Consider the following 18,631-nt stretch of genomic DNA (forward strand, 5'->3'; position numbering starts at 1 on the left):
GACACAGTATAGCTCACAAATCGTGAGTCGTGTACTCGTCGCTCAGTTTCAAAAAATTGTTTAATTAAAATGGTTATGGTTGTTCATCGTACCCGGGGCAGCACACATCGCTCTGTGTGACACCCCGGGAACGATGAACACAGGTTACCTGCGTCCTGCGTCTCCCTCCGGCTATGCTGAAGGAAGGAGGTGAGCGGGATGTTTACGTCCCGCTCATCTCCGCCCCACCGCTTCTATTGGCCGGCGGCTGTTTGACGTCGCTGTGAGGCCGAACGTCCCTCCCCCTTGAGGAAGAGGATGTTCGCCGCCCACAGCGAGGTCGCTCAGCAGGTAAGTACGTGTGACGGGGGTTTCACGACATTGTGCGACACGGGCAGCGATTTGCCCGTGACACACAAACAACGGGGCGGGTACGATCGATCGTGAAATCGCACAATCGGTCGTCCCATGTAAAGCAGGCATTAGTCCCTGGAGGAGCTGATTTCAATACAAAGCGGATCTGTCACCAGATTTCACAATATAATCTGCATCCATTGTTTTATAGCTCTCCTACACCTAATGAGACTGGTATATTTACTTTGGAAACTAATGTCAGAATGGCTTTATAATCCTTTTTGGAAGTTTTCAGATGAGTATTTTAGGAACTACAGCAAAAAAAATGTTTATCCATAGTCTCACCACTTTTTTAGATGTCATGTTCCTGTTTTCCAAGCTCCATAGTCCAAATGTCCAAATAGATGCAAGAGTCGGGAAGTACAGCATCATCAACTTGGAACTGAGGATGATTTGCTGAGCATTAATCTGCCAGGATCCCTTTAAAAGGGTATTCCCATCTCCAAGATCCTATCCCAATATGTAGTAGATGTAATAATAATACACTATTAGCAAATACCTCCAATTATAAATGTAGTATAGTTTTTCTACAAAGCTATGTCACTTACCTTATTTGCAGGGCATTACAGGACCTTAAGTATCCATGGTAACGTCCATGTATATAGGGACAGTTAGTTGTTAGTGGTCGTAGCCATGGATATCTTACCTACTGCCATGCCCTGAACATGAGGTAAGTGACATAGCTTTTCAGAAGAATTATGCTACATTTCTAATTAGATATGTAGTAGGTGTAATAATAATATTAGCAAATACCTACAATTAGAAATGTAGTATAGTTCTGATATAGCCATGTCTCTTGCCTCATGTGCAGGGCATTGCAGCTTAGGTCTCCAAAGGTTATGTCCACTCATGTAGTGCTAATTTGATAGTTGTGATGGGGGCATTGTCCGGCATGAAAATTGCTGGCTGATTGAGTGATGAACGCAAGTAAAGAACCACGTGTTGTGAAGTAGGTTCTGGTCCGCACTTGCATTCACTCTGTTGTGTAGCTGTAAGAGAGGTCCAACTCCTGCTGCAGAAAACATTCCCCAAACCATGACACTTCCTCCACCGCCTTTCACTGAGTTATTAACACACTTTAGGTTCAGTCTTTCCTCAGTTTGTTGACAATCATAATGTTTCTCATCAGTCCCAAATAAATTAAACTTGCTTTCATCACTAAAATGAACCATAGACCACTTCTCCTTTGTCCACACAACATGCTCCTCACCAAAGGTGAGTCTAGGCTTTTGATTATTACTGCTAATGAGTGGTTTGGTCACTGCAGAGTGGGCTTTCAGTCCAAATGCTCTTAAAAGTCGTGACGCTGATGAGACAGATCCTTACCCTGTTCAGTGCTGAACTGGCGAGCAATTCCAGCTGCAGTGTTGAAACGATTACCCATGGAGATTTTTCACATTATCCTGTACTCTCTTGCATTTGTCATATAAGGGTGACCAGCCTTCTTGGGGACTTGAAAGAGTTTGTGATGTTTTAAATAAGCAATATTCTCGACATCACAGACTTAGAACATCCAACTTCTCTTACTATGGCTGGTAGAGTCACTTCTTTGACCTTCATTGGACAACCTGCAGCCGGAGGGTTTCAGTCACTTTGGAATGGCACACCATTTTTGCAGAGTCTCTGTAAACTGGAAAGTTCGGCTGCCAATTACATAGGGTTTATCAGATAATTACGAAAATTAGCCCCAGGTGCCAGATTAAAGGGAACCTGTCATCACAAATTTAGCTATAAACCTAAAGGTTTCCCCCTCTGCAGCTCCTGGGCTGCATTCTAGGTTCCTGTACTTTTTGGGGCCCCTTTTAAACCAAATTAAATACTTTATAAACTTGTACCTTTTGCTATGTAAATTTTGTAAATCGTCCATGGGGGCGGGCTCTCTGCTAACCGTTGCTCTTCCTCCAGCAGATTTACGCCGCCCCCCAACGCTGAATTTCATATCTCAGGACACCGCCCCTGGGCGCCCGTGGTCCCGCGCATGCGCTGTGCGACTGTAGCGGGACTGTGCACTGTGTGCACGTGTGACCGCTGGTGACGTTTTGCGCAGGCACGAGGTTATGGGCGGCGCTGTGAGTGTCATCAGCAAGTGCCGCCCATAACCTCGTGACCGCACTTTCCCCTCTTCCTCCAGCATTTTGCGCAAGCGCTTGCTGGCCAGATGACCCGACGTCACCTCTTTCCCATCTTGCCCTGCTGCAGGGTAAGATGGGAAGGAGGTGACGTCAGGTCATTTGGCCGGCGAGCGCTTGCACAGAACACTGGAGGCAGTGGGGGAAAGCGCGTCCACGAGATTATGGGCGGGCACTTGCGATGCAATCACAGCGCCGCCCATAACCTCGTGCTTGTGACACACGTCACCAGCGATCCTGGCGTGGGCGGCACCTCGGGCGCAGTGGGCGGCGCCCTGATGGATGAAATGGAGCGTGGGGGGACGGCGTCAATCTGCTGGAGGAAGAGCAACGGTCAGCAGAGAGCCCGCCCCCTTGGACGATTTACAAAACTTACTTAGCAAAAGGTACAAGTTTATAAAGTATTTAATTTGGTTTAAAAGGGGCCACAAAAAGTACAGGAACCTTGCTAGAATGCAGCCCACGAGCTGCAGAGGGGGAAACTTTTAGGTTTATAGCTAAATTTCTGATGACAGGTTCCCTTTAACACCAATACCTTGCAGGTATCTGAAAGTGTTGATCAGTGTTCTTTTACATTTATCTCATTTACATTTTTATTATGCGCTTTTGAGAAAAATTAATTTTATGTAATAAGCTTAAATTACTGCGAGTTTACTCATGTTAGGATATAATCACACAAGACGACACAATGACCGCAACATTTAGGAAATTGTGCATTGTTCTCTAATTTTGATCTCCAGTGTAGATATAAATATATATATATATATATATATATATATTTTTTTTTTTTTGTCTTGATGACCTTTTTGCCTTTTTGGACTTATTGTTTATTTATTGTTCAATTGCCTTTTGGAAACAAAGGAGCACACATGTGCCCTGCCTTGCTTTTGCCTCCAGTTTGTAGGATGTTTTGTGGCTGGCATTATTTCTCTTTTGTACCAGTTTGCTTTTTCAGTTGCTGTTGCTATGACAACCCCTTGGAATTGTGAATAACCTACAAGTAAATGCACTCTACTATGTATTGAAGCCATGGACGTCACAGTTTACGTGGGATAGGTTGGGCGTTCATCAATATCTTCTGCTCCAGCCTTATATCTATCTTTTATCTTGCAAGTGCTCTACGGACTGTACGGAATAGAAGACGCATTGTGAATCTATCCAATTGGAGGTGTGTTTTGCTGGCAGATCAGTAATTTACAACAATTAGCGGGGAATGTTTCCAATAACAATAAAATACACTTTAACACATATAAATACAACGAGTAATATTCATTGATTTGGGGTAGAGACCCCCAGCACTCCCCTCAAGGGAACCCATAGGATGCGGTATCAGAAAAAGAGAATCATAGTGGTGGTTTATGCACATGACCACATACTTTGGCTGCATAGTAAAGATGAGCAAATCGTTTTGTAAAAAATCAAATTAATTAAAAATATCCCTAAAAAATTCAGATTTGCCAGAATTAAAATTTTCAAGGATCGATTTAGAAGAATTCAGCAACACAGGCCTGAGGAGGGATTAAAAAAATAGAAAAATACTGTATTCTGCTGTCCTGCCACCACAGAGTTCCTCCCAAACTGTTCCTTACTTAAGATCGGTCTTCTTCAGTCCTACAGTGTTGACCACGTGGGACCTAATCACTCCCGAAGGAACTGGACCACAGGTCAAAATAGACCGATCCAAAGCGAGTAGAGGAACAGTTGGGCGGCTGCAGCAGAGGGACAGGTGAAGGGTCAGCTTAGGACTCGTAAGTAGAGACGAGCGGACCCGTGGACGTTCGGTTCGGCCAGATTTTAGATAAAGTTTGGTTTTGGACCCGGACCTGACCTTAGCTCTAATGAAAGTTAATAACTGGGCAGTTTGAGTCTCCGCCACATGGAGCCAGCCATAAACAGATCACCTCTGGGGATGAGTGGACTCGGTTTTCCCATTTTGCTTTTTGTTTGGTGCGCACTACATCCGATCATACTATTGTTACCCCCAGTGTGAGCCGATCAAACACTGCAAGCGGCTCGCACTGGACTGAGCACCGAGCATACTGGAGCACAGCGATACTCGCACAAGTGGTTTGCATATGTAAAGCAGCTGAACTCCGAAACAGAACTCTGTTTTTTTTTTGTAAAGTTTATGTTTGGTACGAACACCAAACCTCGGGTTCACTCATCTCTTCTCGTAAATGTAATATTTTTGTCAGAGGTGCGGGAAAGACATTGGGGAGGCTTCGCTGACCCTAAGATTGTGGGCACTGCGCTAACCCTTACACTGGAGGTACCCTTGAAGGTATGAAGGTCCAGGTCCCTTCCCTGGCCCTGTCTCCTGTCCGATCCTGTCCCTAGCCCCAACACTGGGATGGATAACACCCAAAGTAACACCCTCCCCCTAAACACAGACAAGGGGTTTAAACTTAAACACACTCAAATGGCAAACAACCACAGAGGAGAGTGAAAATCACACCAGAAGGATTAAGCCGAAAGAGATAGGGTCAAGTCACACCAGGTTACTCTCAAACAGCGCAGACAATAAGTCACTGGTCACCAAAAAGAGGAATGCCACAGATGCTGGGATATCGCAACTGCAAGCAGAAACTATCTTTAGCGATGGTACAAAAAAACTCCCAGACTTAAGTAGAAGGAGAACAACTGGAAATGGTGATTAGAAAACCTGGTTCATTGAGAAGCCAGCCACTGCTCCAGGAAGCATTAACTCCTAACATGCCAGAAGCAGTGGTAAATAAAGCAACCGATGCCCGACAGAACAGAGCTTATAGCAGAGACCAGGTTGCTTGTTGGAAGTGTGTATAGAGTCCAATCAGGTAGTAGCATACTTCAGCTGCCGATCCGGGTGACGCTGGTAGGTTGTGTAGAAGTGATCCGTAAACATTGGGATCCACACCACGCATGACAATTTTACCATTTTTAAGCCTTTGCTTTCTATTTTTATGTTGTGGGGTCTAGAGAGACCTTAGCCCTAGAACAAACTAAACTTTTGTTTGTGACAAATCCAAATTTGAATTTTATTTGAATCGAATCCAACAGCCAAATGGAAATTGTTGGACACGCACTTCACTCTATCCAATAGACAATATGTGTACTGTTTTCCAAGAGCCTTGTTATTCTTCCCTAGTATCAATGCCTCTGCGGCAGAATCCCTTCACTTTATACCAATATGTAGAAAAGTATATTTATCATCCAATCTGTATGTAGTTTCTTGACTTGAGGAAGATTGCACCAAGAAAAGAAACCGAGGAACCTACTGTAGGTCCAATGCATATGACCTAAAAATGGAGGAGAGACCACCGTTGAGAATTATTCCATAGAATCTCATGTCCAGTCTGCTAAGATCAAAGTATTTCTATCCTTGTGCAAAAGGATAGACCGTCATTTTTAAAGAACTGGATAACCCCTTTAAAATTCCCAATACAAAAGAGGCTAACAATATAAGACTACAGAAGCACACTGAGCTAAGAGCAGATGGAAAGTGTTTAAACAGCATCCATACCGGTTGCTATAGAAGTGAATGAGGGGGTTTTGTTTCGCTGTTCTGATGAGTCACCTGGCTGATAGTGAGCATTACATAATAACAAGCAGGTAAACTGACAGCGGAGCAACAAGTGTCAGAGACAGAGGATGCAGCCCAGAAATGGACTAATATAAGGTAGTAAAGTAAATGTAAAAGTCCACAAGTATAGTAAACGAAATGAAAAAGTAACAACAAAGATGAATGCAACTATAAACATAAAAAAGTGACATTGTGCAATCTGGATATGGCAAGTTATCATTTGCAGTGTGTAGACAATTCCAGCAGCGCATCGGTCAAAGCTAAAAGGTACTACATTTTTTAATTTTACTACTACTTTTTGGTAAGTCTACATGTGCTACTTATAAAATAAAAATAGGAATCAACCAGAAAGACAAGCGGCATTTACATTTTGGTTTCTCCCATAGGTCACCTGAAGTGGTGGCACTCTAAAGGCCCCGTTACACGCAACAACGTATCTAACGATATATCGCCAGGCTCACGGATTCCGTGATGCACATCCGGCATCGTTAGTGACGTCGCTGCGTGTGACACCAACGAACGGCCGTTAACGATCAAAAATACTCACCTTATCGTTGATCATTGACACGTCGTTCGTTTTCAAAAAATCGTTGATTGTTGCAGGACGGAGGTTGTTTGTCGTTCCTGAGGCAGCACACATTGCTATGTGTGACACACCGGGAACGACGAACTACAGCTTACGTGCGGCCGACGCCAATGCGGAAGGAAGGAGATGGGCGGGATGTTCGGCCCACTCATCTCCGCCCCTCCGCTTCTATTGGGCGGCCGCTTAGTGACGCCGCTGTGACACCGCACGAACCGCCCCCTTAGAAAGGAGGCGGTTCGCCGGCAACAGCGACGTCGCTCAACAGGTAAGTCCGTGTGACGGGTATGAGTAATTTTGTGCGGCACGGGCAGCAATTTGCCCGTGACGCACAACCGACGGGGGCGGGTGCTTTCACCAGCAATATCGCTAGCGATATCGCTGCGTGTAAAGCCCCCTTAAGAAGGGAACATTGCAGCAACATTATAGCAGGGGTGCACAATCTTTTTTGGTCCACATTGTCATACTGAACCAATCTGGAGGCTGCACTAAAAGTTAAAGGTGTTGTTAGGCTTTAGGCTACAAGTCTACAGTCACTCTGTGTGACTGCAGATTTGTGAACCCTCACATTGTGTGAAGTGTGCGCTGTCAGGATTTGTCGAAGCAGGTGGTCATGTGATTGCAAGTATGCAATGTGCATACATCCCGCCACATTCCAACTAGACTGTATCCAGCCGTGCTCAATACACTTGTATTGAGTGAGGCTGGGTCGCAAATAAGAAGAATGAGAAAAGGCACTCACAAAGATGAAATACAAGGTCCTCATAAAATCAAGAATAGGTAGGGATAGGATGCGGAGGGGAAGGACGACGGCTGCCATTTCACGCTTTGAGTAGCGCTTCTACGGGTCCACATGTGGACCCATAGAAGCGCTACTCTAAGTGCGAAACGGCAGCCGTTGTCCTTGCCTTCCGCATCCTCTCCCTATCTATTCACGATTTTATGAAATAAAAGACCTTGTATTTCATCTTGTTGAGTGCCTTTTCTCATTATTCATATTTCTGATTTTGCCTTTATCGTTCCTATGATTGGCACCTCCTATTTTTGTGTCCTAGCTCTCCTCCTTGGCTAGTGATTTTTCTGCTGCTAATTTAATTGTCGTTGGAGTCAGTGGTGCTGGACTGTCTGCTCGCTGTGCTTTTGATTGAGTGAGGCTGGGCCCAACTAGTTGGCATGTGACCGAATGTATGCTATTCAGATCCTTGCTGTTATGCACCTGACAATTCCGTTGCCGGCAATGGAGAATCCTCACAGTTCACTTTGTACCCTACAACTGGACAACCCCTTTAAAGGGGTATTACCTTCTGTGACCATTGGATAGTAAAGAATATACAATAGATGTCTGATACGTACCAGTTTTACTTATTGGATTCATACCTCCACCAATCTGATCTCTAATGATACATTCACAGTTTTTTGACGAATATTTAGAAATGGCTTCTGCCCCTAATCCACATTAAAAAATTTCATCAATACTCTTTGAATATGTTTCCAACTGATTTTAATGTGAAAATCACCTGCACACAGTCCCTTTTTCACATTATTTTGAACCTTTCCCAGTAGAGCCAGTAGAGTACGAGAATTGAAGCAATTTTTTTATGTGAATTTCCAGTTAAATCCACTTCTAAATCCTTGTAAAAAAAAAAAACACAAAAAAACCCAACTGTATGAGTAGTGAGTAGTTCCTAAAAAAGAAGAGGTGATGAATGCACATGACTCTACAATAAATGAATAAGAAATGATTACATCGCTAGCAAAGCAATTATCACCGCAAAAATAAAACAAAAAAACGAAACAAATACAGTGGGGAAAGAAAGTATTTACTCAGCCATCAATTGTGCAAGTTCTCCCACTTAAAAAGATGACAGAGGCCTGTAATTGACATCTTAGTTGACCACTATGAGAGACAAAATGAGAAAACAAATCCAGAAAATCACCGCGTCTGATTTGGCAAGATTTTGTTTTGCAAATTATGGTGTAAAATAAGTATTTAGTCATCTAAAAACATGGAAGATTTCTGTCTCTCACAGACCTGTAACTTCTTTAAGAGGCTCCTCTGTCCTCCACTCATTACCTGTAATAATGGCACCTGTTTGAACTTGTTATCAGTGTTAAAGACACCTGTCTACAACCTCAAACAGTCACACTCCAAACTCCACTATGGTGAAGACCAAAGAGCTGTCGAAGGACACCAGAAACAAAATTGTAGCCCTGCACCAGGCTGGGAATACTGAATCTGTAATAGGCAAGCAGCTTGGTGTGATAAAATCAACTGTGGGAGCAATAATAAGAAAATGGAAGACATACAAGACCACTAATAATCTCACTTGATCTGGGGCTCCATGCATGATCTCACCCCATGGGATCAAAATGATCGTGAGCAAAAATCCCAGAATCACACGGGGGAACCTAGTGAATGACCTTCATAAAGCTGGGACCACCGTAACAAAGGCTACCGTCAGTAACACACTACACTACCAGTGCCAGATGTGTTCCACTGCTTAAGCCAGTACATGTCCGGCCCATCTTAAGTTTGCTAGAGAGCATTTGGATTATCCAGAAGAGTATTGGGAGAATGTCATATGGTCTGATAAAACCAAAGTAGAACTGTTTGGTAGAAACACAACTCGTCGTGTTTGGAGTAGACAGAATGCTGAGTTGCATCCAAAGAACACCATACCTACTGTGAAGCATGGGGGTGGCAACATCATGCTTTGGGGCTGTTTCTCTGCAAAGGGACCACGACGACTGATCAGTGTACAAGAAAAAATGAATGGGGCCATGTATCATGAGATTTTGAGTGCAAACCTCCTTCCATCAGCAAGGGCATTGAAGATGAAACATGGCTGGGTCTTTCCGCATGATAATGATCCTAAGCACACTGCCAGGGCAATGAAGAGGTGGCTTCGTAAGAAGAATATGAAGGTCCTGGAGTAGCCTAGCCAGTCTCCAGATCTCAACCCCATAGAAAACCTTTGGAGAAAGTTGAAAGTCCATGTTGCCCAGTGACAGGCCCAAAACATCACTGCTCTAGAGGAGATCTGCATGGAGGAATGGGCAACATACCACCAACAGTGTGTGCAAACCTTGTGAAGACTTACAGAAAATGTTTGACCTTTTGTAATTGCCAACAAAGGATATATAACAAAATATTGAGATGAACTTTTGTTATTGACCAAATACTTATTTTCCACCATAATTTGCAAAAAAAATCTTGCCAAATCAGACGCGGTGATTTTCTGGATTTGTTTTCTCATTTTGTATCTCATAGTTGTGGTCACCTGTGATGTCAATTACAGGCAAATCTCATCTTTATAAGTGGGAGAACTTGCACAATTGATGGCTGACTAAATACTTTTTTTCCCCACTGTATATAGACAAACCATAACAACAAAACTCACCAAGATATCAATTCCTATCAGATGGATTATTACAATGTGGCTGTAATTAGCAAGAAAGATATTGGAAAATGTATCTTGGCAATATTTCTATTCCGCACTCGTCATGTTGAAAAGCTGTTTAGAATGTTTATAAGTGGGAGATTTTCTGCGTGAAGGATTACACTATTTTGCCTTAACCGTAGTTTTCAGATTATAAGAAGCACTTTTCCGCCGTAAAAAATTTGGAAAGAAAATGAGAGGTGCGTCTTATAATGCGAATGTAACTAACTGGGAGGTGGAAAATGGGCGCTGTGCTGGCTGCGGTGGGGGCTGGGCGGTACAGTGGGTGAGATGCTCTTTCGGCGGTGCAGTCTTCAAATAATGGCGCCCGGAATCGGCGCATGCGCAGATGGAGCTCATCAAGATCTCATCTGTGCACACACCACCTCTGGCCCATTGATGCCTCAGCAGCAGATTTAAGGAAAATGGCGCCCGGAGGGGCTGCGTGTGCAGATGAGATCTCGGCTTGAATTGAGCCGATAGCTCAATCTGCGCACGTGCTGACTCCAGGCGCCATTTTTATGAAGCCTGCACCGCCGACAGAGCATCGGTGACACCACTGCACCGCCCTGCTCCACACAACCAGCACAACCCCCACAACAACCAGCACAGCCCCTACCACAGCCAGCACAGCCCCCACCACAGCCAGCATAGCCCCCACTGCAGCCAGCACAGCCCCTACCGCAGCCAGCCCAGCCCCAACCACAGCCAGAATAGCCCCCACCACAGCCAGCACAGCCCCCACCACAGCCAGCACAGCCCCCACCGCAGCCAGCACAGCCCCGACTGCAGCCAGCACAGCCCCCACCGCAGCCACCACAGCCCCCACCACAACCAGCATAGCCCCCACCGCAGCCAGCACAACCCCCACCACAGCCAGCACAGCCCCCACCACAGCCAGCACAGCCCCCACCGCAGCCAGCACAGCCCCTACCGCAGCCAGCCCAGCCCCAACCACAGCCAGAATAGCCCCCACCACAGCCAGCACAGCCCCCACCACAGCCAGCACAGCCCCCACCGCAGCCAGCACAGCCCCCACCGCAGCCAGCACAGCCCCCACCGCAGCCACCACAGCCCCCACCACAACCAGTATAGCCCCCACCGCAGCCAGCACAACCCCCACCACAGCCAGCACAGCCCCCACCGCAGCCAGCACAACCACCACCACAGCCAGCACAGCCCCCACCACAGCCAGCACAGCCCCCACCGCAGCCAGCACAGCCCCTACCGCAGCCAGCCCAGCCCCAACCACAGCCAGAATAGCCCCCACCACAGCCAGCACAGCCCCCACCACAGCCAGCACAGCCCCCACCGCAGCCAGCACAGCCCCCACCACAACCAGCATAGCCGCACCACAATGCCTACAGCATTGCCCTACTCTAGCACCACCCCTGCCTCTTGTGACCCCGCTCTACCACCGTTGCGCCCCCCTCAGGTAAGACACAACTGGAGTATAAGACAGACCCCATTTTTTTTTACCTTTTTTATCTCTAAATTTGGGGTGTGTCTTATAATCTGGTGCGTCTTATAATATGAATACTGTATTAATTATATTATTATTATTACTTTTTTGTTTGTCTTTTTAGATTTTGTACCCCTCAGAATTTTGTGCTCAAAGAAACAACTCCCCGTCCTACACTGCTGTCTTTACCTTTACCCCAAGTCTTGATGTTAGAATATACATTCCTATTTGCCCCCCCCGAAGCGGAGTGGCAAAGCCTACACTCCGAAACCAAACCAGGGACTCTTTCTCGCTCAGCCAAGTTGGCCACCAAAATAAACCATCGTAAATATCTGCAGGTTTTAGGGTAGAGTTCAATGTATCGCCTCTTCCATCATTCACGTCTTAGAAAATAGCAAAAGAATGAAAAAATAAAATGAAGTAGTTATAGAATGACCTGAAATATTACTTGTAGTCAATTTTCTATGTTCTCCACTGAAAAATGTATCTGCCAATATAGGTGTTTCTTTTTCCTATTAATAGAGTTGCTTGTACAACCTGTGCCCTGGAGCAGTGATTACATATCCTTCCTATACCAGGAATGCGACATTTGCATGACCTTGCGGTACACTTCACAAGTGACAGTGATAAGCCGTGAATTGGATGCAGTAATATAGAAAGCCTATATCATGTACCGAGTAATGGATTTTCCCTAGAGAATCGGATGGGGTTGTTGGATTTTCCAGAAAATATTACTAAAGAGTAAAGCGTATGCATATTACATCAAACATTTATAGATAAGAAAGCTGACAACTTATTACATAATAATAATAATAATAATAATAATAATAATAATACATGCATACATTAATAATTACAGGTTTATTCATTTTTTTCAGGACATTACGAGCAGAAAAAGGCTAAAAAGCATTTCTCTGGAGAACCTGTCCCATATGTACATTGATCCCATAGGTGGCACTAGTGAGATAATTCCTGGAAGAGGACAAAATACCATATTTTTTGTTTTATAAGACGCACCCCAAATTTAGAGATAGAAAAAGTAAAAAAAAAAAAAAAAAATGGGGTCCACCTTATACTCCGGTGGTGTCTTACTGGAGGGGCGCATCAGCGATGGTGGAGTGGGGTTACAGGAAGCAGGGGCAGTGCTGGAGTAGGGAGATGTTACAGACGCTGCGGTGGGAGCTGTGCTGGCTGTAGTAGGGGCTGTGCTGGCTGCAGTGGGGGCCGTGCTGGCTGCAGTTGGTGTTATGATTCAGTGACCGAGGAGGATCAGAAAAAGGACAAAAATGCGGAAACCCAAAAAGTAACCAGAGTGGCTGGAACCTTAACGGACTGCAGACCTAATACTGACACACAACTAGAAATAGCCGTGGGGTGTGCCTACAATGACCTAGTCGCCACGACACAGCCGGAGAACTAATTATTCTTACAGAGAGAAATATAAGAAAAGCTAATCTGCCTCAGAACAATCCCCAAAAATATAGATAGCCCCCCACATGTAAAGTAAAGATATAGGAAAACACAATACATAGCAAGAAAACAGATTCAGCAAAGATGAGGCCCAAACTATCTGTATAGGTAAGGATAGCAATGAGCACTGTCTTCAGCCGTAAAAACCCTAATAAATCTCAGCACGCCTGATATGGAAAAGCCTTGAGCCCACACAGTCTCTCCCCCACTATATCAGTACTCTGGTGTTACTAGGATCCAAAAACACTAATTAAGATGAGGGACTGAATTTAATACCAAGCATGACAAAACACAATACACAGCAGAACATGTAGCTAGGTATACAGACACTCCCAGCAGGGAATGATCCAACACCACCAAGAACTCCACACAGGCAAAATCAGGAATCAAGCATTAGTATCAAAACAGAAAAAACTACAAGAAAGTGGAAACAATAAGCAGAGGTACAAAGACCAACTTATCTGAGAGGAGTTCTGGTAGAGAGAAGGGCTGGTTTCAGAATGTCCGTAGCACACAGGAGATACATTGAGCACCGGCAAGGAACAGGAAAAAACTACTCAGTTATATAGGCCCAGTCTGAATGACCTGATTGCCAGTCCTCCACAGGTGTCTGGCTCCCATTCAACAAGTCAACTGCACCGCCAGCACTGACCACAAGAGGGAGCCCCAAACTGGAAAATGTATTCACAAAAAGTGGGGTTGTGCTGGCTGTGTGGAGCAGAGCAGGGCAGTGCAGTGGGTGTCCCAGATGCTCTGTCGGTAGTGTGGGCTTCAAGGAAATGGTGCCTGGAGTCGGTGTGTGCTCAGATTGAGCTCTCAGCTCAATGACAAGCCGAGATCTCATCTGCACACGTGCCCTCTTTGTGTGAAATTTCCCTTAAGTCCGCTGCTGGGAGATCAAGGGGCCAGAGGCCACACGTGCACAGATGAAATTTTGAGCTGAGAGCTCCCTCTTTAGTTTGTTTCAATAAAATCAGTGTTTTATCAGCAGGAGATTATCACTACAGGACTAGATGACTTGTGCCTTCTGGTCAACAACTCTGTATAATGGCATCCCATCAATGATTAGCAGCTTTCTGTCAATGTATAGTGTGCACAGAAATCTGCCAATCAGTAGTGCGGGCATGGTCATACAGGGCTAAGCATTCAGAGCTTGATATTTCAATAAAATAAGTGTTTTATCAGGAGGAGGTTATCACTACAGGAATAGCTGACTTATGCCTCCTGGTCAGCTGCTCTGTATAACCACACTCCACCACTGATTAGCAGCTTTCTGTCAATGTATAGTGTGCACAGAATTGTACACAGTAGTGTGGGCGTGATCATACAGGGCTAAGCATTCAGAGCTCTATTAGATCTGCAGCAGAGAAAACTGTGATCGTATCAAAGTAACAGCATGCAGACCAGCAAGTGACATATCGTTGGAATCGGGCTCTCAGCCCCTACGTTATAACGCTCTCAGATTATATAGCAAAAAACTGGTGACAGATTCCCTTTAAGGAGTAGCTTCTAAAAATTTTGTTTTTCAAGGTTTTTCCAAACACTGCCAGTTATCACCCTTCCATAGGATATGTGATAACTTGCTGATTGGTGGGGGTCGGACTGGTGATACCCTCACCTGAGTACAGGGCTCTAAAATGCCCCATCAGAATTGGGCGGTGAAATCGCATGTGTGCCGTGGCTGCATTGATTGTCTATGGGACCTCTGGAGACGTATGCTGGATATCTCACGCACTTATTCGACAACCGTTCCATTCTAATGAGACATTTCAGAGCCTCAGACTCTTCAGCACAAGTTATTTGCTGTCTGTTTTTCACAGGTTTTCACTCATTTCTTAGTCATACCTGCTTTTAGTGTGAGTTGAGTGACAACCATTGTCCCTCTTGTCTCGGTTTCATTGTCAGCAGCTGTTCATTTGTTTTCTATTTTCAACCTTTAATCTTTGTTATTTCGCATAGTGACATCACCTACATATTCTCATGTCATTACCGTCAGGGTATATTTATGAATTGTGTATATAAGTCTTGAACATATGCCAACCAAGTGTCCTTTTGGCATTTTGAAAAATGGATTGAACATAGCTTTTATTACAACTGAGCCCGTGCACTCAGCCGAGGACGAGCAAACCAGGGGAGATGCTAACCACACGTCCCTGTACAGACTAGGAGTACCCTAAACCTGACCCTGTTTTTGTCCTTGCCTGACTGCGGAGGTTGACACCTGAAGCAATGGTGCCCCACTCAATGTCGGCTGACCATGAATGACCTTCAACTATAAACCAAGTGTAATACAAAACACCAATAAAAATAAAAGAAATGCACACAGGCGGAAGGTGAGACACAGGGCTAAAGACGTGTTCACACAGTGATACAGGGAAGAAGGAGGAAACTCAAAGAAACCCAAAATGACTTATAGAATAAGTGGAACCCCTCCAAATCCTAACTGAAACATAATAAGAGAAGATGGAAATGGAAACACACAAACAAACCACAGGGAAAAGCAAAAATGATAACTCAGATTCTTCAGCCTGCGTTCATTCACCCTCCATTAATTCTACTGCGCATGCGCTGGTGAGTCAGCTCCACTTCCGTTATCGGTGCTTTGTTCTAAGTTGTCCCCCTGACTTCCTTCCTACAAAATCGACCAGGATTGTATGTGTGTATGTCTGTCTACCCACCCGCAGGCAAGAAGTCGGGAGGACAACTTAGAACAGCGCACCGATAACGGAAGTGGAGCTGACTCACCAGCGCATGCGCAGTAGATTCAATGTGGATAGTGAATGAATGCAGGCTGAAGAACACTCTACTGCGCATGCGCGTGATTTGCCAACTGTGGCGCTGTGACTGTGACACTGAGAGGAGGTGACAGGAAGGATAATGCAGCACGGGGGCGGGGATTTCTTACAGGGAAGCAACCGCTCTGTAGTCAAAGCACAACGCCCAGTAGCCCGGTAGGCTAATTTTCATATAGCGATCTAAAGTAATATTTGTGGAACAAGGCATCTACTGATGCATACAGGTAAGATGACTTTCTATATCGTATCACCTGTATGCCCATAGTAAGAGCTGAAAACAATCAAAGGGGGGGACAGATTGTATTTAACTATATTATTCAACACACCTTACACTAAAATGGATTATAATTACTAGCGACAGCCATGAACTAAATATAAGTGTAACAGATTTTGCAGTATATATACAGTATATACTAAACTGCACATGCAATTTAGATTCAGATTATGATGACCTCTTTCGAAGCAAAATCCAGTAAATAGAGCACGGGTTTTCTTCATCATCTTTATTTAGTTTAATTTCGTGCTCTTGAAAACTAAAACGTGGAGTTCATTCATCTTCCCAGCAGTTCAAGACATCACAGACTATAAATATCCTCAAAGCTGGAGCCAAGGACAGGTTGCTTAAAGGACCCAGGCACCTTTATAAGAAAGTTGCAGATGCTGAACTTGTACTTATGCTGCCATTAATTTTACAGATGTAAAAATAATTATATATATATATATATATATATATATATATATATATATATATATATATATATGTGAGAGAGAGAGAGATACAGTATATATATATATATATATATATATATATACTGCTCAAAAAAATAAAGGGAACACTAAAATTCCATTTTGTTGTTTAAGTGCTCCCTTTATTTTTTTGAGCAGTATGTTAACACTACAGTTCAAAAGTTTAGGGTCACTTAGAAATTTCCTTTATTTTGAAGGAAAAGCACATTTTTTTTCAATGAAGCTAACATTAAATTAAACAGAAGTCCCCTCTATACATTGTTAATGTGGTAAATGACTATTCTAGCTGCAAAGGTCTGTTTTTTAATGCAATATCTACATAGGTGTATAGAGGCCCATTTCCAACAACCACCACTTCAGTGTTCTAATGGTACATTGTGTTTGCTAACTGTTTTAGAAGGCTAATGGATGTTTAGAAATATCTTGAAATCCCTTGTGCAAGTATGTTAGCACAGCTGAAAACAGTTTTGCTGATGAGAGAAGCTATAAAACTGACCTTCCTCGAGCTAGTTGAGAATCTGGAGCATTACATTTTTTGGTTTCATTAAATTCTCAAAATGGCCAGAAAAAGAGAACTTTCATGTGAAACTCGACAGTCTATTCTTGTTCTTAGAAATGCAGGATATTCCATGCGAGAAATTGACAAGAAACTGAAGATTTCCTACAACAGTGCGTACTACTCCCTTCAGAGGAGAGCACAAACAGGCTCTAACTAGAGTAGAAAGAGAAGTGGGAGGCCGCGCTGCACAACTGAGCAACAAGACAAGTACATTAGAGTCTCTAGTTTGAGAAATCGACGCCTCACAGGTCCTCAACTGGCAGCTTCATTAAATAATACCCGCAAAATGCCAGTGTCAACGTCTACAGTGAAGAGGCGACTCTGGGATGCTGGCCTTCAGGGCAAAGTGGCAAAGAAAAAGCCATATCTGAGACTGGCTAATAAAAGGAAAAGATTAATATGGGCAAAAGAACACAGACATTGGACAGAGGAAAATTGGAAAAAAAGTGTTATGGACAGACGAATCAAAGTTTGAGATGTTTGGAACACACAGAAGAACATTTGTGAGACGCAAAACAACTGAAAAGATGCTGGAAGAGTGCCTGACGCCATCTGTCAAGCATAGTGGAGGTAATGTGATGGTCTGGTGTTGCTTTGATCCTGGTAAAGTTGGAGATTTGTTCAAGGTAAAAGGGATTTTGAATAAGGAAGGCCAGTTTGCAACGCCATGCCATACCCTGTGGACAGCGCTTGATTTGAGCCAATTTCATCTTACAACAGAACAATAACCCAAAGCACACTCCAAATTATCCATGAACTATTTAGGGAAGAATCAGACAGCTGGTATTCTATCTGTAATGGAGGGGCAGCCCAGTCACCAGATCTCAACCCTATTGAGCTGATGTGGGAGCAGCTTGACTGTATGATACCAAAATATTGCCCATCAAGCCAATCCAACTTGTGGGAGCGGGAAGCATGGGGGGAAATATCTCCCGATTACCTCCGCAAATTAACAGCTAGAATGCCAAAGCTCTGCAAAGCTGCAATTGCTGCAAAAGAGCATTCTGTGCCGAAAGCAAAGTGTGAAGAGAAAATTATTATTTCATGTAAAAATCATTATTTCTAACCTCGTCACTGTCTGGACTATATCTTCTATTCATTATACAACTCATTTGATAAATAAAAGTATGATTTTTCATGGAAAAGACAAAATTGTCCGGGCGACCCCAAACCTATGAACTGTAGTGTAGTCCTCCAAATAGTATGATCGCCCCCACATATGTCACTAAATAGTATAATGACCCCCACATAGTCCTCCAAATTGTATGATGGTCCCCTCCTGCTTCTCTAAATAGTATCATGCCCCAGCACATAGTCCTCCAAATAGTATGATGGCCCCACAAAGCCCTCAAAAATACTATGATGGCCCCTATATAGTCCTCCAAATAGTATGATGGCCCCCACATGAATCTCCAAATACTATTATGGACCTCCAGATAGTCCTCCAAATAGTATGATGGCCCCTCATACTTCTATAAATACTATGATGCCCCC

At 44.0% G+C, this 18,631-nt stretch overlaps 2 protein-coding genes across 2 annotated transcripts in view; one reads left to right on the forward strand and one right to left on the reverse strand.

The window, feature by feature from the left end:
• Positions 1-18,631, reverse strand: part of STK32C (serine/threonine kinase 32C) — a 320,810-nt gene that overhangs the window by 235,279 nt on the left and 66,900 nt on the right. The window lies entirely within an intron of this gene.
• The window catches only part of LRRC27 (leucine rich repeat containing 27), a 285,705-nt gene that overhangs the window by 67,207 nt on the left and 199,867 nt on the right, over positions 1-18,631 (forward strand). The gene's annotated exons all lie outside the window — the stretch shown is intronic.

This window comes from Anomaloglossus baeobatrachus, chromosome 5 (assembly GCF_048569485.1).
Source record: "Anomaloglossus baeobatrachus isolate aAnoBae1 chromosome 5, aAnoBae1.hap1, whole genome shotgun sequence".
Classification (NCBI taxonomy): domain Eukaryota; kingdom Metazoa; phylum Chordata; class Amphibia; order Anura; family Aromobatidae; genus Anomaloglossus; species Anomaloglossus baeobatrachus.